This window comes from Castanea sativa, chromosome 5 (assembly GCF_040712315.1).
Source record: "Castanea sativa cultivar Marrone di Chiusa Pesio chromosome 5, ASM4071231v1".
Taxonomy (NCBI): Eukaryota; Viridiplantae; Streptophyta; class Magnoliopsida; order Fagales; family Fagaceae; genus Castanea; species Castanea sativa.
In genome coordinates, this window is record NC_134017.1 from 10952780 (window position 1) to 10968518 (window position 15739).

General features: G+C 36.4%; 1 long non-coding RNA gene across 3 annotated transcripts; it reads right to left on the reverse strand.

Moving 5' to 3' along the window:
* Positions 1-764: 764 nt before the first annotated feature.
* Positions 765-2476, reverse strand: LOC142636970 (uncharacterized). Of its 3 annotated transcripts, none has more exons than XR_012844451.1 (2): positions 2307-2476; positions 765-999 (listed from the first exon to the last, which is right to left on the reverse strand). It is a non-coding gene; the product is annotated as an uncharacterized LOC142636970 (long non-coding RNA). The 3 variants fall into 3 exon arrangements; XR_012844449.1 differs by having other exon boundaries at positions 765-1057; XR_012844450.1 differs by lacking the exon at positions 2307-2476 and adding an exon at positions 1385-2015 and having other exon boundaries at positions 765-1057.
* Between the last annotated feature and the right edge of the window lie 13263 nt (positions 2477-15739).

A 15739-nucleotide genomic window follows, 5' to 3' on the forward strand; every position in this document is an offset into this window, starting at 1 on the left:
TCAGGCCCAATGAGCCTTAAACAATAAAATTTGTAGAGCGTGGGTTTTGAACCAGGTTGAGAAATCTGGGAGCTTAATAACAGGCTTTTATAAACAAATACAGGTAAATAACGAACGATAATTGCAAATGGATCTCCTCGGACTTAAGCCGAGGACTACTTCTTTATTATTTCTCTTTCTTCCTTAAAGATTACAATTTCTTAATTTCTTTTCTTCGTTCAGATCTCATTTCTTTTTGGCCTTTACCCCCCTTTTATACTTCCTTCCCTGATACTTTTTAAACAGTGACTAGAAGTTTCCCCTTCACTGTTCAGGGGTCACCTCCCCATTAATGCGGCCAGGGAGGTAGGTGCAGAGCCTTTAATGCGGAGGTGGCAGCCTTTGCTCTTGATATTTTCTTTAATACTGGTGCATCTAGAAGATTCAGGATATCCCCCTTTAACCATCAGTCTTTCCAGGGTTGTGCCTCGACCTTTATAATGAAATCTTGATTTCTCTTGGATCTGTCCGAGGAGAAGCTTGCCCTCGGCTGTATCCTCGGACCCTCGGCGTATGGACCAATTAGTAGAGTTTAATTATGGAGCAGGTCGGCCCTCCATGCTACAGTCCAAAGGCCCATATGCCCATTTGGGTCCTTTTACTCCTCACAGTTGGCATTAGTTAAGTTGTATTACCCATTCAGCTTGAGTTTTCAACCGCGACAAATGCAATTAGTCATTCCAGTAAATTTTTGCATGAATGCATTAACAATACTTCATGTAATATGAGAAATTAAGCGCTTTTCTTTAGATAAATTGTATACAGAGAAAGTTTGATGCCAAATAAGCCATTTTTGCAGATTACGAACAGGTTCCAACTCCAAAAGTAAGGCAACAAACTAATATTTTAATTTTTATCTGACCCTCTTCACCAAATGTAAAGACACAAAATGGGGTCTCTCAACATTCCATGTAAGCCTGGCTTCAACGCCATCTTCAAGTACATACGCTCCTGGCTGGCCTGGACCAGGAAAAGGAAAAAAGTTCGAAGATCAGTGAATTGGAGAACTATTGACCACCTGAAAAAGAAAACATAAGACTGATGGAATAGATCAGCCATGATTAATAACACATGCAAATTCTCAGAAATTCCTTAAACATGATCCACCTTATAGTAACACAGTGCAAATTACATTTAATGTAGTTTTGCAGCTCCTCACAAACATAAACTTTAAATAGATAATGCAGTATTGTACTATGGTAATTAAGTAACAAATAACAACATGTCTTATGAGGATATATGTGCAATGACGTGCATGAAAGCTTTTGTAAGTTAAAACACAATATTAAAAAACCTCCAAAAAAACCCTTATCATCAATTCCCAAGATTGAAGAAGAGGGTTAACCTGCCACTGAAGCATCTTGATTCGCAAAACATCTACTAATGACTTTCACAATTAATGTCCCAAAAATGGGGTGGGAAACATTGTCAAGAGTCGCTTCTCTTTACAGACCATATAAAAGGACACTTTCAAAATTTAGCCTTTATAATTGTTGACAAAAGAGGAAGAAAAAAAAGAAAGATATAATGCAAAAAAGCCCCATATTTGTTGTGGCAGACACTCAGCTGATCTTTATGATTGCGTAAGCTAGCCATACTTTATTACAAATGGAAGTTTAATCATAACTGCATATACCAAAACAAAAACGAATTGATTTTATTCAAGATAATAGTTATTGATTTTAGTTGAATTGCCTAATGCAACAATCATTACTTCATAAGAATATTCCGTATATTCATTGTCTATACCCTATACCTCCAACTATGACACAATGACAGCTTAAGGTTCAACAGTACAAGGAAACGGCATTAGGACAGTTTATTAAACATTAAAAAAAAAAAAAGTGTATACAGGGAGTATACAAATAAGAAAAACAGTAAACACGCATTTAGTGAGTCTGAACCCATGACCTCAACCTCCACCTAGCAGTTGCCAGGAAAGGAGGTGCCAATTGAGCTAAAGTTCATTAGATTTTTTTTTTATTTTTAAATAAGTACGAAAATGCTTGCCTTTTCTGCTCACTATGAGAAGAAAAGACGTCATCAGGGTTCATTAACAAAGTTGTGTGGAGTGAGAATAAAAATCTAATATGCTACTAATAGATATATTTCGACAAAAGTTTTCATGGTGAAAACATGCTAATTGTCAGCTTCCTCTTTGAACTGGCAAGTTTATATATAACAGAGCCCAGAATAAATGAATGTGCAGTTTAACAGAGATCAACATTATGTGAAGAACACAAAGGAGCATAGAAATTAGAATGTACTAATGTCTCCAGTGAAGATGCTCTATTATAAACTGCTGCACCAGCACGTTTTACATTTACATTTTGAACCAAACTCCATTTACATTTTGAATAGCATTGTAGGCACTGGCCACTCCTATTGTGTAAATTATTAGACGGCAAGTGTAGTGCACATGGTTCATCACTTGTGGAACCATCAGCAACAAAATATTATTTGGGATTTTATATTTGATTTTATAATAAATTAGGACTCAGGATGCAGTGGATAACCTTGTGAATCTGCAAATGAATACTTTGACTTTTGTCTCAAGAACCTCGTGACTTGGTAGTATTACCTAATTCCACTGCAGAGAAGAATTTAAGTTCAAATTCCCCTCTTGCACTTATTATATTAAAAAAAAATTGAAAATTTGGCAAATAATATAGGATAAATTTTATTAATTTTTGAGGGAGACAAAGTGACAATGTGGAAGTATCACAATACATGTTTAAGAAAGAATCTGAACATATTTACAAATTAGAAGCATTTGACACTACTGAAGAATTTAGCAACTGGTTGATATAATGATTGGATTGTGTTTAATCTGGATTTTGTTTGCTCGATGTTGGTCATGAATATATGATATATATATAAAATTGATAGAACTTAGGAAAAGCAAGCAAGTATTTACATTTAAAGGAGAATTGACCATATGGAGCCATCTCTCTCTTTTTTTTCTTTTTTTTTTTGTGTTTAGTTTAGCCAATGGAATTACTTGACAACAATCATTTCTATAAAAAATTTACATATTTTTCAGGTTACAGCTTTGTAGTATTTGACTGCCACTATGACATGCTGATGATTTTAGCAACTTTAGCACTTACCTTTTGTCTAGGATATCTATGTTCACTGCTCACATACTATATTCTCTGCCTTTAGTGGGTCATTAACAAATAGCTGTATTTGTTATTTTGTGGTTATCTAAGACTAAATCCACATTGGATTGTTGTACCGTATTTTTTATTTTTCACTGCAAGCTGGTTGCATGGTCCCCATTCTCCAATAGACACCTGGGTCAGGGCCAAGGCCTAGGTCCTTTTTCTCTAGATTGATTATGAAGCATGCTCATAAAGTTTTATATTTCACCTGGATTATTTGGGCCTTATTCAGTTTGAACATTAGGTTTTTTTTTTTTTTTTTTTGAGGTGTCAAGTTATCAATAATTTGTAATAAAATGGTGTTTCCTGTTAATGGGGATGGTGTATGTATAGGGAAATTTTTTTAGATATTTCTGGAGTATGTAGAAATTGTGAACTCTATTCTCACATTCACGGTGGACTTTACTATGAATTTAACGAGTGAACTCCACTATGAATGTAAGAGGAGGGAGTATCATTTCACTCTCTGTGCTCTGGGAGTACCTAAGAGTATGTTTGGTAACTATTTTTCCCCCTTATTTTCTGTTTCCAAAAACAATTTTCTATTTTTGAAACTAAAAAACTTGTTTGACAACCCAAAATTGACCAAAAAAATAAAAAAAAACTGTTTTCAAAACTTAATTTGTGAAGAAAACTGAAAACATTCAAAAGACTGTTTTCAGTTTCTAATTATAAAAAATCAATAAAAATACACATTTATCTCATTTAATGAGTTAGCATTAGAGTTTAAATTCTAGTAACAACATATTTTAGCATTTTCTATTTTTTTTCTTCAAAAAACTATTGTTCTAATTTCAACTAACCAAACATATTTTTGATTTAAAAAATACAAGAAAATTATTTTTTCTTTATATTCCAAAAAACAAGTTTTTGAAAATAGAAAACAAAAACTGTTACCAAACATAACCTAAGAATTACTCGTATATAGTTTTTTTTTTTTTGGATTTTTTGGAATAGGGTTACTCTAGAATTTATGGAAAAGGAATTCTCATAACTGACCTTCACTTAAATTTGGTTTTGATAAAATGAGGATAACATATCTCTAGCCCAAAAAAAGAATGAGGATGGCAAGTCAGCACAACAAGTGGAACAATATAATAAATTAATAATCCATTAGAACAATTTGATGTTGCAACTTACCAAAAAGGATGGGGTTTTTGGCAGCCAAAAGCCTAAGCCAAAGGAGGGACTTATCTAATTATGGATGAGTTTGCCACATATTTTGGCTAGCCATTACAGACTTACAGTCATCTTCTTTGGCTTCTGGATTTGGTGGACCCTCATACTCAATCCATCACAATAGTGTTACTGCTGCCTAGAACATCTGGCCCTCTTGCTTTAAAAACAATCATTTCTATAAAAATTTTACATATTTTTCAGGTTACAGCTTTGTAGTATTTGACTGCCACTATGACATGTTGATGATTTTAGCACCTTTAGCACTTACCTTTTGTCTAGGATATCTCAGTTCACTGCTCACATACTATATTCTCTGCCTTTAGTGGGTCATTAATAAATAGCTGTATTTGTTATTTTGTAGGTATCTAAGACTAAATCCACATTGGATTGTTGTACCGTATTTTTTATTTTTCACTGCTGGTTGCATGGTCCCCATTCTCCAAAAGACACCTGGGCCAAGGCCAAGGTCCCTTTTCTCTAGATTGATTATGAAGCATATTCATAAACTTTTATTTTTCACCTGGATTATTTGGGTCTTTATTCAGTTTGAACATTAGTTTTTTTTTTTTTTTTGAGGTGTCAAATTATCAATAATTTGTAATAAAATGGTGTTTCCTGTTAATAGGGAATCCATATAAAAATCAGTACTAAGTTGTTCTATTATGAAAAAGACAGTATATATAGGTGTAGCATTACTTTTTCTTTTGTTTGTGTTTTTGTTTTTTGGAATTGCATTACTCTAGAATTTATGAAAAGGAATTCTCATAATTTGTGCTAACCTTCACTTAAATTGGTTTTGATAAAATGGGGATAACATATCTTTAGCCAAAAAAAAAGAATGAGGATGGCAAGTCAGCACAACAAATGGAACAATATAATAATCCATTAGAACAATTTGATGTTACAACTTACCAAAAAGGATGGGGTTTTTGGCAGCCAAAAGCCTAAGCCAAAGGAGGGACTTATCTAATTATGGATGAGTTTGCCACATATTTTGGCTAGCCATTACAGACTTACAGCCATCTTCTTTGGCTTCTGGATTTGGTGGACCCTCATACTCAATCCATCACAATAGTGTTACTGCTGCCTAGAACATCTTGTCCTCTTGCTTTAAAAAACAAAAGCAAAAGAAATATGCGTGCTTGTCCATCCACATGTGGTTAATTTTTCATAATAGGATCATTTGATATTATGGCCTTAGTGGCATGTGCACATGCTTAGTTTTCACTATCAGGATGAAATTAGCTTTTCAATTCATCTACAAATTACAATGTGCGAAATGAAGAGGAAGTTTGCTGGTTCAATTAATAGATCATCCTTTCATCATCAACTAGGGTCATAGTCCACTCCAGTAGTTAAGAGTCTTGAACCCTTGGTTTGTGGTAGATTAGAGTTGAATTTTTGGGGGTGAAAAGTGTAATGTTGGTTGGTTCGACTTGATACCATTGAACATAGATGGGATTGGGATCAAAGTTACTGATCAACCCACTTAAGGGAGCAGTTGGAACATTTTTCAGAACTAAGACACTCAGGCATTGATTCCTCAATAAATAGGGAGTTATTATGATCATGCTCTGATAGGATCGTCACGATTGATCAATTATTTACCCTTTTAATTAAAAAAAAAATACTAATCATCCTTCAAATATAAGACATTCTTTTTTTTTTTTTTTCTTGACAAGAAAAATAGCAATTGTAAGATATTCTATTGGATGAGAGTTTAAGAATACTAGAGATAGCTTTGACTTTTGAATTCGGCAAATCCAATGGATGCAATCTTGCAAGATTAGAAAAATTAGATGGTAGATACCACACCATTAATACTCTATCTATATGGATGCTCCACCTCACTTCATCTCTTTTTTTTTTTCTTTTTTTTTTTTTTTTTTTTGAGAAAGAAGAACTTGAATTTTTTTATTAAGTGATAGGCCAATCTGCCTGATAAGCTGCAAAAATCTGGATTGGAATATCCTCCGTCCAAACAGAAAAACCAGTGACATGACGTGCATGTCTAGCTAGGTTGTGAGCAACATAATTCCCTTCCCTACTAGCATGTTGAAAACTAACACTAGTAAACAAATCTGCCAACAAATGAGCGTCCTGGATTAAAAGACCATACGAGGCTATAGAAGGAGAAGAATCCCTTAATGTAGTCATGACGATCATCGAGTCTCCCTCGAGAATTGCGTTGTCTAAGCCTAGTTCTAGGGAGAGTTCAAGTGCTCTACATGCTGCCAAGGCTTCCAGGTTCACAACTGAGTGTCAGAGTGGGATATTTTGAGATAATGAAGCCATGACCATACCTCGACTGTCTCGAACAACCACACCGATACCAGCTCTGTCTTCGTCCTTAAACACGGCTCCATTAAAATTAATTTTAAAGTGATCCCACCAGAGGAGGCTGCCATCGTACCTGTGTTGGTGCTGTTGCTGTCAGCTTCCTTGGTTGAGCTGTCCTAACTCTTGGAGTGATTGATAGGCTTGCTGCGCAATCTGATTCAATGGCAAACCTGGTGGAGAAGTCCTTACATTGTTAAACCGAAACCAGATAGTCTAGGTAAGCATTGCAAAGAGTTCGCCACTACAACCCGAGTCCAGAACATGAAGGAGAACTTGAGGGAACGTTTGGAACCGCGTGGTGCTCCTAAAATCCCATTGCGGATCATCCTCCCATACCCATGTTAGGCCTGGACATGACCATAAAGAATGCAGTACATCTTCTGGCTTTGTGAGTAGAGGGGGCAAGTTGAATCATTGATAACACAATGGCGTACTAGGTTTGGTTTTGTTGGGATAGCATTTCGGCCTGCTCTTCATAATAAATTCCTCACCTTACACGGGATTGCCAATTGCCCTATATTTTTCCACAATGATTTTTTTTGATCAGTGACTTGGAGCCTTGGCGGAGATGAGCTTCGCACTTCGGTTTTTAGAAAATAATATCTCGATTTGGCTGAGTATTGACTAAACTGCACAAATGGCCAGAACTGAGCATCATCACAAGGCTGTTGGCTATGATGGATTTTCTGGATTTCACCTGCTTCTTCTTGGTTGAACCCTCTAGCCAGAAGGGTTAAGTCCCATGAACGAGTAGATAGGTTTAGAAGAGAGCTTACAATAGCATTTTGCAACTCTGCAACTAAACGCCCTTGCAATGATGGACAGCTAAGAGAAGGCAGCCATTTGTCACCCCAAAGTTTGATTGACTCACCGTTTCCAACCCTCCACTTTGCCCCTTTTCTAATAACCTCCCTTCTAATTAAGATGCTCTTCCACGCATACGATCCACCTTGACCCTCTTTAGCCTCCATGATAGAACAAATTGGAAAGAATTTAGATTTAAGAACTCTATAAAACAAAGAATTTTTATTATGTAAAAGTCTCCAAGTTTGTTATGCTAAGAGAGCATCAATGATCAAAGATAATTCCTTAAAACCCATACCACCTTCAGATTTTGGCTCACACATATCCTCCCATTTCACCTAATGAATCTTCCTTCTCTCACCTCTTTGTCCCCACTAAAACTTTCGAATCAATCCTTCAATTTCATGACAAAGGCCTTAATCAAGACTTCTCTACCTGCTTGAGACAACAACTTTTTCCCACCCTTGCAATTTCCTCCAAATTCTTTTTTTGATGTAGTCGAAGTTTGCTTTTTTGTGTCTCCCAACCAAAGATGGCAGCCCCAAGTATTTATCATATTGCTTTATTTCTGGAACTCCTAAGGCTTCCTTGATCTCCAACTTCATAGCATCATTGGTGGACTTAGAGAAGAAGATGGTTGTTTTACCACGATTGATTTGCTGACCCGATATGCTTTCATATTGTGCCAAAATTTCAAGCAACTTTTGGCATTCACTTCTATTAGACTTGTAAAATAACAAACTATCATCTGCGAAAAGCAGATGGGTTAGTTTAGGACTTCTTCTGCTTAAGCCAAACCCGTGAATGGCTCCCTCCCTTTCTGCCTGAGAAATTAGGCTATTGAGACCTTACGTATAAAGTAGGAAAAAAAATGGTGATAGTGGGTCTCCTTGGCGAATCCCCCTTGTAGGTCGGATCAACCCCTTAGGTTCACCATTAACCAAAACCGAATAGGATACGGTAGTCACACAAATCATCATGAGGTTTATCCACCTCTCATTAAACCCCAATTTCCTCATCACCTTCTCCAAAAATATCCACTCCAACCTGTCATAAGCCTTACTCATGTCCAATTTAACTGCCATATAACCTGATTTTGTAGATTTATGAATATTCATGCTATATAAGGTCTCGAATGCTACAATAATATTATCAGATATCAAATGGTTTTTTTGTAAAAGCACTTTGATGTTCTGAAATTATGGTTGGAAATTTTTTTTTGAGTCTGTTGGCTAATACCTTTGAAATTTTTTTATATAGCACGTTACATAGACTAATAGGGCGATAATCAGAGGTGGAAATTGGATTTTTGATTTTTGGGATTAATGTAAGGAAGGTATAATTCAAAGGGTGAGGTATCGAGGTTGAATTGAGGTACGATAAAACAGTTTTAGTGACATCATAACCAACAAGTTCCCAATAATTTTGGTAGAAGAGTGGAGGCATACCGTCGGGTTTTGGGAGCTTTCAATGGAGCCATTTGCTTCATGGCAACCTAAACTTCCCATTCCATGAATTCTTGTGATAACTGAGAGTTCATTTCATCATTAACAATATTTGGCATAAAGTCCAAGTCCTCAACACCAATCACCGGATTTGATGACACAAAGAGTTCTTGGTAAGACTCAATGAATGATTCGGCTATCTTTTTAGAATTTTTAACCCATCGGCCCGAGGAGTTGGTGATACCATTTATTCTATTTCGCCTATTCCTTTGAGTTGCTCTACTATGGAAGTACTTAGAATTTTTGTCTCCCCCAACCAACTAGAAACTTTTAGCACGCTACTGCCACATTTTATTTTCTTTAATCATCAATCCATTAATTTCCTTGGTGAGTTCCCTTACCCGAAAATTGCAGTCAGATTGCATTGCCTTGATTTGCCCTCACCAAGAGCTTTTTTTTTTCTCGGCTAGCTCTCTACGAACACTCCCAAAATTCTGGCGACTCTACTGGGTTAATTTAGTCCCACATTTGGAAATTTTCTTCATCACTTGAACCTCAGGATCACAAGGGATTGAAGCTTTCCATACTGCTTGCACCGTTCGCCCACACCCTTTGTCTGAGAGCCACATTTCTTCAAAACGGAATGGCTTTGAACTATGGGGTGGTTCAAGGCCATCAGGTACAATCCAAATAAGTGAGTGGTCCAATGTGGTGCTATTGAGGTGAAAAACCTTTGTTCTTGCAAACCGTTGAAGCCAATCATTAGTGCAAAATGCCTTATCAAACCGTTCCTAGATGGACTGACCGCTTGCAAAGTGCTTGTTCGTAGCAAATTTGGGGCCCAAATATCCAAGATCCAAAAAACTACATGCATCCATTGCATCTTGAAAAAGCTGCATCTGATTGTGACTTCTTCTATTGCCCCCTAATTTTTCATCACTTCTAATAGCTCATTAAAATCACTTACGCATAACCATGGCATCTGAAATTTCCGCTTTAGCCTTTGGAGTAGATTCCAAGACTCAGATCTTCTCTGTGTTTCTGGTTCTCCATAGAATCCGGTAATTCTCCATTCCAATTTCGTATTCTTATTGATAATTACATCAATATGATTCTTGTTAGAGCCCTCGACTGTAACAACTATTGTTTCTCTCCAAAACAGAATAAACCTCCTCCACTAGCTTCTCTTGGTACAACAAACATGTTCTCAATTTGTATATTTCACTTTACATCTTTTAGTCTTGCTTCGTCTACCCATGTTTTGGCTATAAACACGATAGAGGGATCTTTTGCCCATACAAATTCAGCAAGTTCATTCTTTGTACATGGGTTCCCAAGCCCACGACAGTTTCAAATTAAACAACTCATTGCGATTGGCGGGGCTGACACACAGCCTTCGCCATTGAAAAAGAAGAATTCCCATCATCCTTTGAAACTAATCTGCGCTTGCTTGGTAACTCTAGATGATCATCACTAACTCTCTTGCCACAAATTATTTTCTCTTTTGTATTACTCCTCACAGTTCTTGCACAGGCTTGATATTTTTTTCTCCCTCTGGTACACGACTTCTTGGTTGTGGTCGTGTAAATTTTCGGAGAGGCAAATTGTGCATGCTCACGGATTACCCCCTGCTCTTGCTCACATGATTGTCCTAACCCTGCCTCACGTGCCTCTTTTCCTTTCCTGGCTTCTCCACGTTGGGTCTGAGGAATAATGTCAACATTGATTGCTTCCACTGCATTAACTTTCACATCTGTGTGCTGGCCAAATTTAAATAGGGCCTCATCAATTTCCCTTATTTGGATGTCGAATAGCTCAGCAGAAGAAACAGTTTTGGGAAGAAAAACACCAGAATTAATATTCTTCTCCATTAAATTCGAGTTTAAATTTGGGAAAGAATCATTTGAGATAGAGTTCCCGTTTGGTATAACTGCTGCATCCGTTTGTAACGTATTCTCCACACGTACAGTTTCAGCGTTTAAATGCTCCTCCCATTTATTGCTTTCTTCCTCAACTGTTAGCTCCATGTCAGACTGAACATTTTCCAATGAACTCGTCCTTGAGTTATCCACCACTGGCATAGGATATGGCCTGACTTCCTGTGGTACCCGAAAACTTGATTTTCTTCCTTCATAGAATCCTGGAACGAAGATGGCGTTTTTTCCTTTAGCCGAGTATGGTGATGCCTTCAAACTAGAGTTGAATTGTTTTTGATCAGGTGAAAGGGTGCCTTTGCTTTCAATCCACAAGTCACAATTCTTGTCACTATGAGTTAGTCGCCCACACCAGAAGCACAAATTTGGCAACCTTTCATATTTGAATCAAATCCAGTTTTTGACCCCATTCTCCATTGTGATTAAATGTCCCCTACACAGAGGTAAGGTGACATCTATTAGGACACGAACTTGGATAAATTGACCACCTTCATCATCAACAACATCGGTTGATTTTTGGACTTCCCCGACAGTTTCACAAAGGCTTTCAGCAACCTTCTTGGTCATGTAACGGACCGGGATTTCGTGAACCTATACCCAGAATAAAGCTTTCGTGAATACCAACTCACGGACTGGTACATTCGTATTGTATCTCTATATCATCACTAAGTTTATGTCGAAACTCCATGGCTGGCTCTACAATATTCTATTAACGTCACTTAAGTTGTCAAAAACAAAAAGCACCTTGTGATCCTTATGGTTGAGAATCTTGAAGCCGTTGGTGGATCTCCACAATTTTTTGAAGGTTCTTGCCATTGATTCCATGTTAAAAAATGGGGGGTAAAGAATTGTGCTGCGATAAAATTCGCCTGACTGTTGATCCTTGTTCAACACAAAGCCTGCCTTCTCCCTTTCTGAGAGAGAGATAGAAGTTACTTCATTTTTCTGCCAAATCCTTCATGTCTCGCAAGAGCAAGTGAGATTCGATAAAAAATGTGTTTCCCTAAACCCCACAAAAACCCAACTAGCTCTAGAGATAACCTTGTTACCCCAAGAGAAACAAAACTCTCCTTCGAATGGAAGGGACAACAAATTCTACTGCCTAAGTGAAGGAGAGAGTACTCACTTGCTCTAATTCTTGCTTTCTTCAAATGTGGTTTTTCAAAAACTTTAATTCATAATATACATGCTCAAAAGCATAGGTCTCCATTTCATAGATCTCAAATAAATTGATGGAAAACAATAAAGGATTAAAAATTTTAATTACTTATTTCAAAAAATTCAATTGATAATTTGATACTATATTTTGACATATAGGGATCGTTAAATTGGCATAGATTATTTTTTTTGCCACAAAATACAATTTAAAGCTGAAGTTCATCTAAATGAAACATTTTCATTTCTAGATAGTGCCCAAATGCCCCTTTAACTTTTTGCCTATTATATGGTTTTAATTTTTAAAAGAGAAATATTCTGCTTACTATATGCATGCTTATAAAAAAAAAAATGAACAAGTAATATTATTTTGAAAATGTAATTCTTTCGAACAAAACTTCATTTGTCTAATGTTACTTTTTGCACGAAAGAAACATTTGGGTTTTAGCTAGAGACTGCCAAATTTCTGGTCTAAGTGCACCTATGTATGGCCAGTGGATAAACCATACTAGTTAGTCCAAAGGTCTCTAATAACAAATTATCAGTGTTAAATACCTAATCAACTTATGCATTCAATTTCAATAATAAAAAAAATAAAAAAACTTATGCTTACAACTGTACATGGCAATCAAATGGTCATTGTATGAACACGGAATCTGGCGGCTCAGGCCCACTTAGAATAGTGAGATTGAAATTCCTAAACCTGGCCCAAATCAATAGATATTTGTATAGAGAGTGGGATGAACAAGCTTGGGCTTTGCCCGAGGACAAAGATAGAGAAAGAAAAGATCAAGGGCCTAAGGTTTGAATATATGAATGGATCTTACAAGCTTACCCGAGGACAATGTTCTTGATTTTTACAAATACTATTCACTCTCTCTCAGCTACTGTTCTCTTTGTAATCTCTTTTTCTAATTCTTGCTCTCCCCCTCTATCTGAGGGTCTCTTTCCTTTATATACTCCATGACCTCTTGCATCCTAGCCCTCCATCTTTAATTTTCCCAAATCTCCTTAGGACACTTGTTCCTTTAGACTTCTGGTGAAGGTGGTGGAAGGAGCTGATGAGCTGTGGATCCATTGTTCAGGTCACTTCCTCATTAATGCAGCTGATAAAGCTGTTGCCAACCATTTAATGAGGATGAACAGGTCAGACTTTTACAAGAAACTTCCTACAAAGATCCCATTCAACCCCTAAGACACCCATCTGCACCCCTTATATCCTCCAAGAATGCTCTACCACTTCCAATCCCATCCTCGGACCACCTCACTCCTCGAGCCGTGGATGCTCTTTCTAGAGGTACAATTGAAGGTTATAACGGTGCTTCCCATCTTCGGTCCTCGAGGCCCCACAATCATAAACCATTAACATGATGATGTTTGCCACATTATTATATAATGATAACATTTGTGACACATATCTAGACCCAAGGACGGAGGCATAGTTGGACCAAGGGGGGCAATGGCCCCCCTAATATATATATATATATATTTTTTTAAATACTAGTATTATATAGGTACTAATTTTAGCAATTTTGTTCTATAAAATTACACTTTGCCCCTTGATAATATCATTAATTCTTTTACGAGTAATACTATAGCCATAAAATTTTCTACAACATTTTTACAAACTACTGAGGTAGTACATTTTTATTAGTTCGCATCTAGGCTCATCATTTACATCACTTTTTAACTTACCAATAATTACTTACCACATTAGCAATTTGTAAAAAAAGTTTGTAGCTTAAGCATTTTCCTCCTTTTAAAGGCCATAAAAAAAAAGTTGATATAAAATCTAAACATATATACAAGCCCAAAAAAATTGGCCAAACAACAAAATTACCAATAGTAAAGCTAAAAATAATTAAGCTTAATCAACAATTTTACCCAAAAGAAACAGCCCAATCCTTTAAAAAATTATAAATGAAATAATTTTGTCCTTACTTAGAAGCAAGGCACACACCAAATACACACAAAAATAAATAAATAAAACCCATTAGCAGTTAAGCCACAAAGCCAAAAGCTAAAACTCTACATGCAATCAGCAATAAAGTCGCCCCCTCATATTCCAAGTCCTGGCTCCGTCCCTGTCTAGACTCATACCAAACTAATTAATTATTATTTGTCAACAAAAATGATAGCTAGAAATGTATATTAAACGCCAAGATTGTCTTTTGGGGGACCAACAATTAGTGATTCTTTTGTTCAAACTCAAAAATAAAAAGTGTTTTTCCTTGTCATTATCTTCTACTCCACGATTTCTCTTTAAAGTTGTGCATGCATGAACTTTGCTTTAGGAAAGTGTGGGGCTAAATTATAATCAGTAATATTACTAAAAGTGGGAAAGGAAAAATGTTCAATATATCGGACTCCATTTCGTGTACAATTCTCTCTCACCATCTCTTTGTTTTAATTGATTCCATAATGACTCCATCAAGTTTTTGCTAGTTTTTCTTCCACTCAACTTCAAAACCTCATTAGTATGGCTATGGCAGATTAATTTCTTTGGTTTTACTCAAACCTGTGGTCCAAATTTAGAAATCTCACCTATCGCCCATCTTTTTTTTAGTGCAAATTTTTGATAAAGTAGCAGCAAATTTGTAATAAAATATACTTTGGAATCATCATTTTTGTTATCCATGACAAGAAAAAGTATCCATTTTAAAATATGAAATCTCACTTAAGACCCATCTGTTTTTAGACCAATCGAAACAATTGCATCAATTTTCAAAGAAATTATTTAGTGTATCTAGTGTATTATACATCCTTCTTACATAAAAGTAAACCCACGTGTGAATCCTACACATGAGACCCAAAATTATGTAAGAAAGGTGTAGTAGACCACAAGTGCGAAATAATTTCTCCAATCCTCTTCAAAAACTAAGGAACCCAAGTCATTGTTTTCCCTACTAAGCAGCACTTGCTTACCAATTTTGACTCTAAATAATTGCTTTAGCTATAATGACACTGAATCTCTCACTACTTTTGTTTAAACCACTTTCATAACATCTTTGAGTTACCTATGATAAAGATTATTATTATTATTAGTAATACTTCTGACTAACTAGTCCTGAATGACCAGGTAATCCTCATGAGAAACAAGATTTTGCTTCTTCTAGTTGAGTTCAATATCTATTTTCAACTTTTTGGTTGTACTCTACAGGTTGGCTGTACTCTCAAAACACCTTTAGTATTAGTTAAGTTTTTATGAGACCATGGAGTTGCCTTTGGAGACCAATGGTACAAAGTAGTTTCACACCACCAATACCTAATTTAACATGCATCTTCAACTTCAAGTTTTGGACTTCAAAGTTTAGGACTAAACTAACTGCATAAATGCTAATCAAACTGACCAGCTTTCTTCTCATCACTCCCTCCTACCCTTTTTTTATTGCTCAGGGTGTAGAGTCATCAGCAGCCAATGATCCCATGCCATGTTCATAACATTGTGCACTTCTGGTCAATGTCAAAACCATTTGGCACCATGGTCTCAACCACCAATAAGCAGAAATAAAACAATATTGCAGTACCCCGGCCACCTCCAACACAAGGTTGAAGAATAAGTTGGGCTAAGGACTTGGCCACCAGAGATTCCAAGTCCTTGTGGAGCAAAGAGGGTCCAACCATTCAGCTTTACCTCCTCTTGGCCCAGCTGATTGGTCCCAATCCAATCCTACACTTT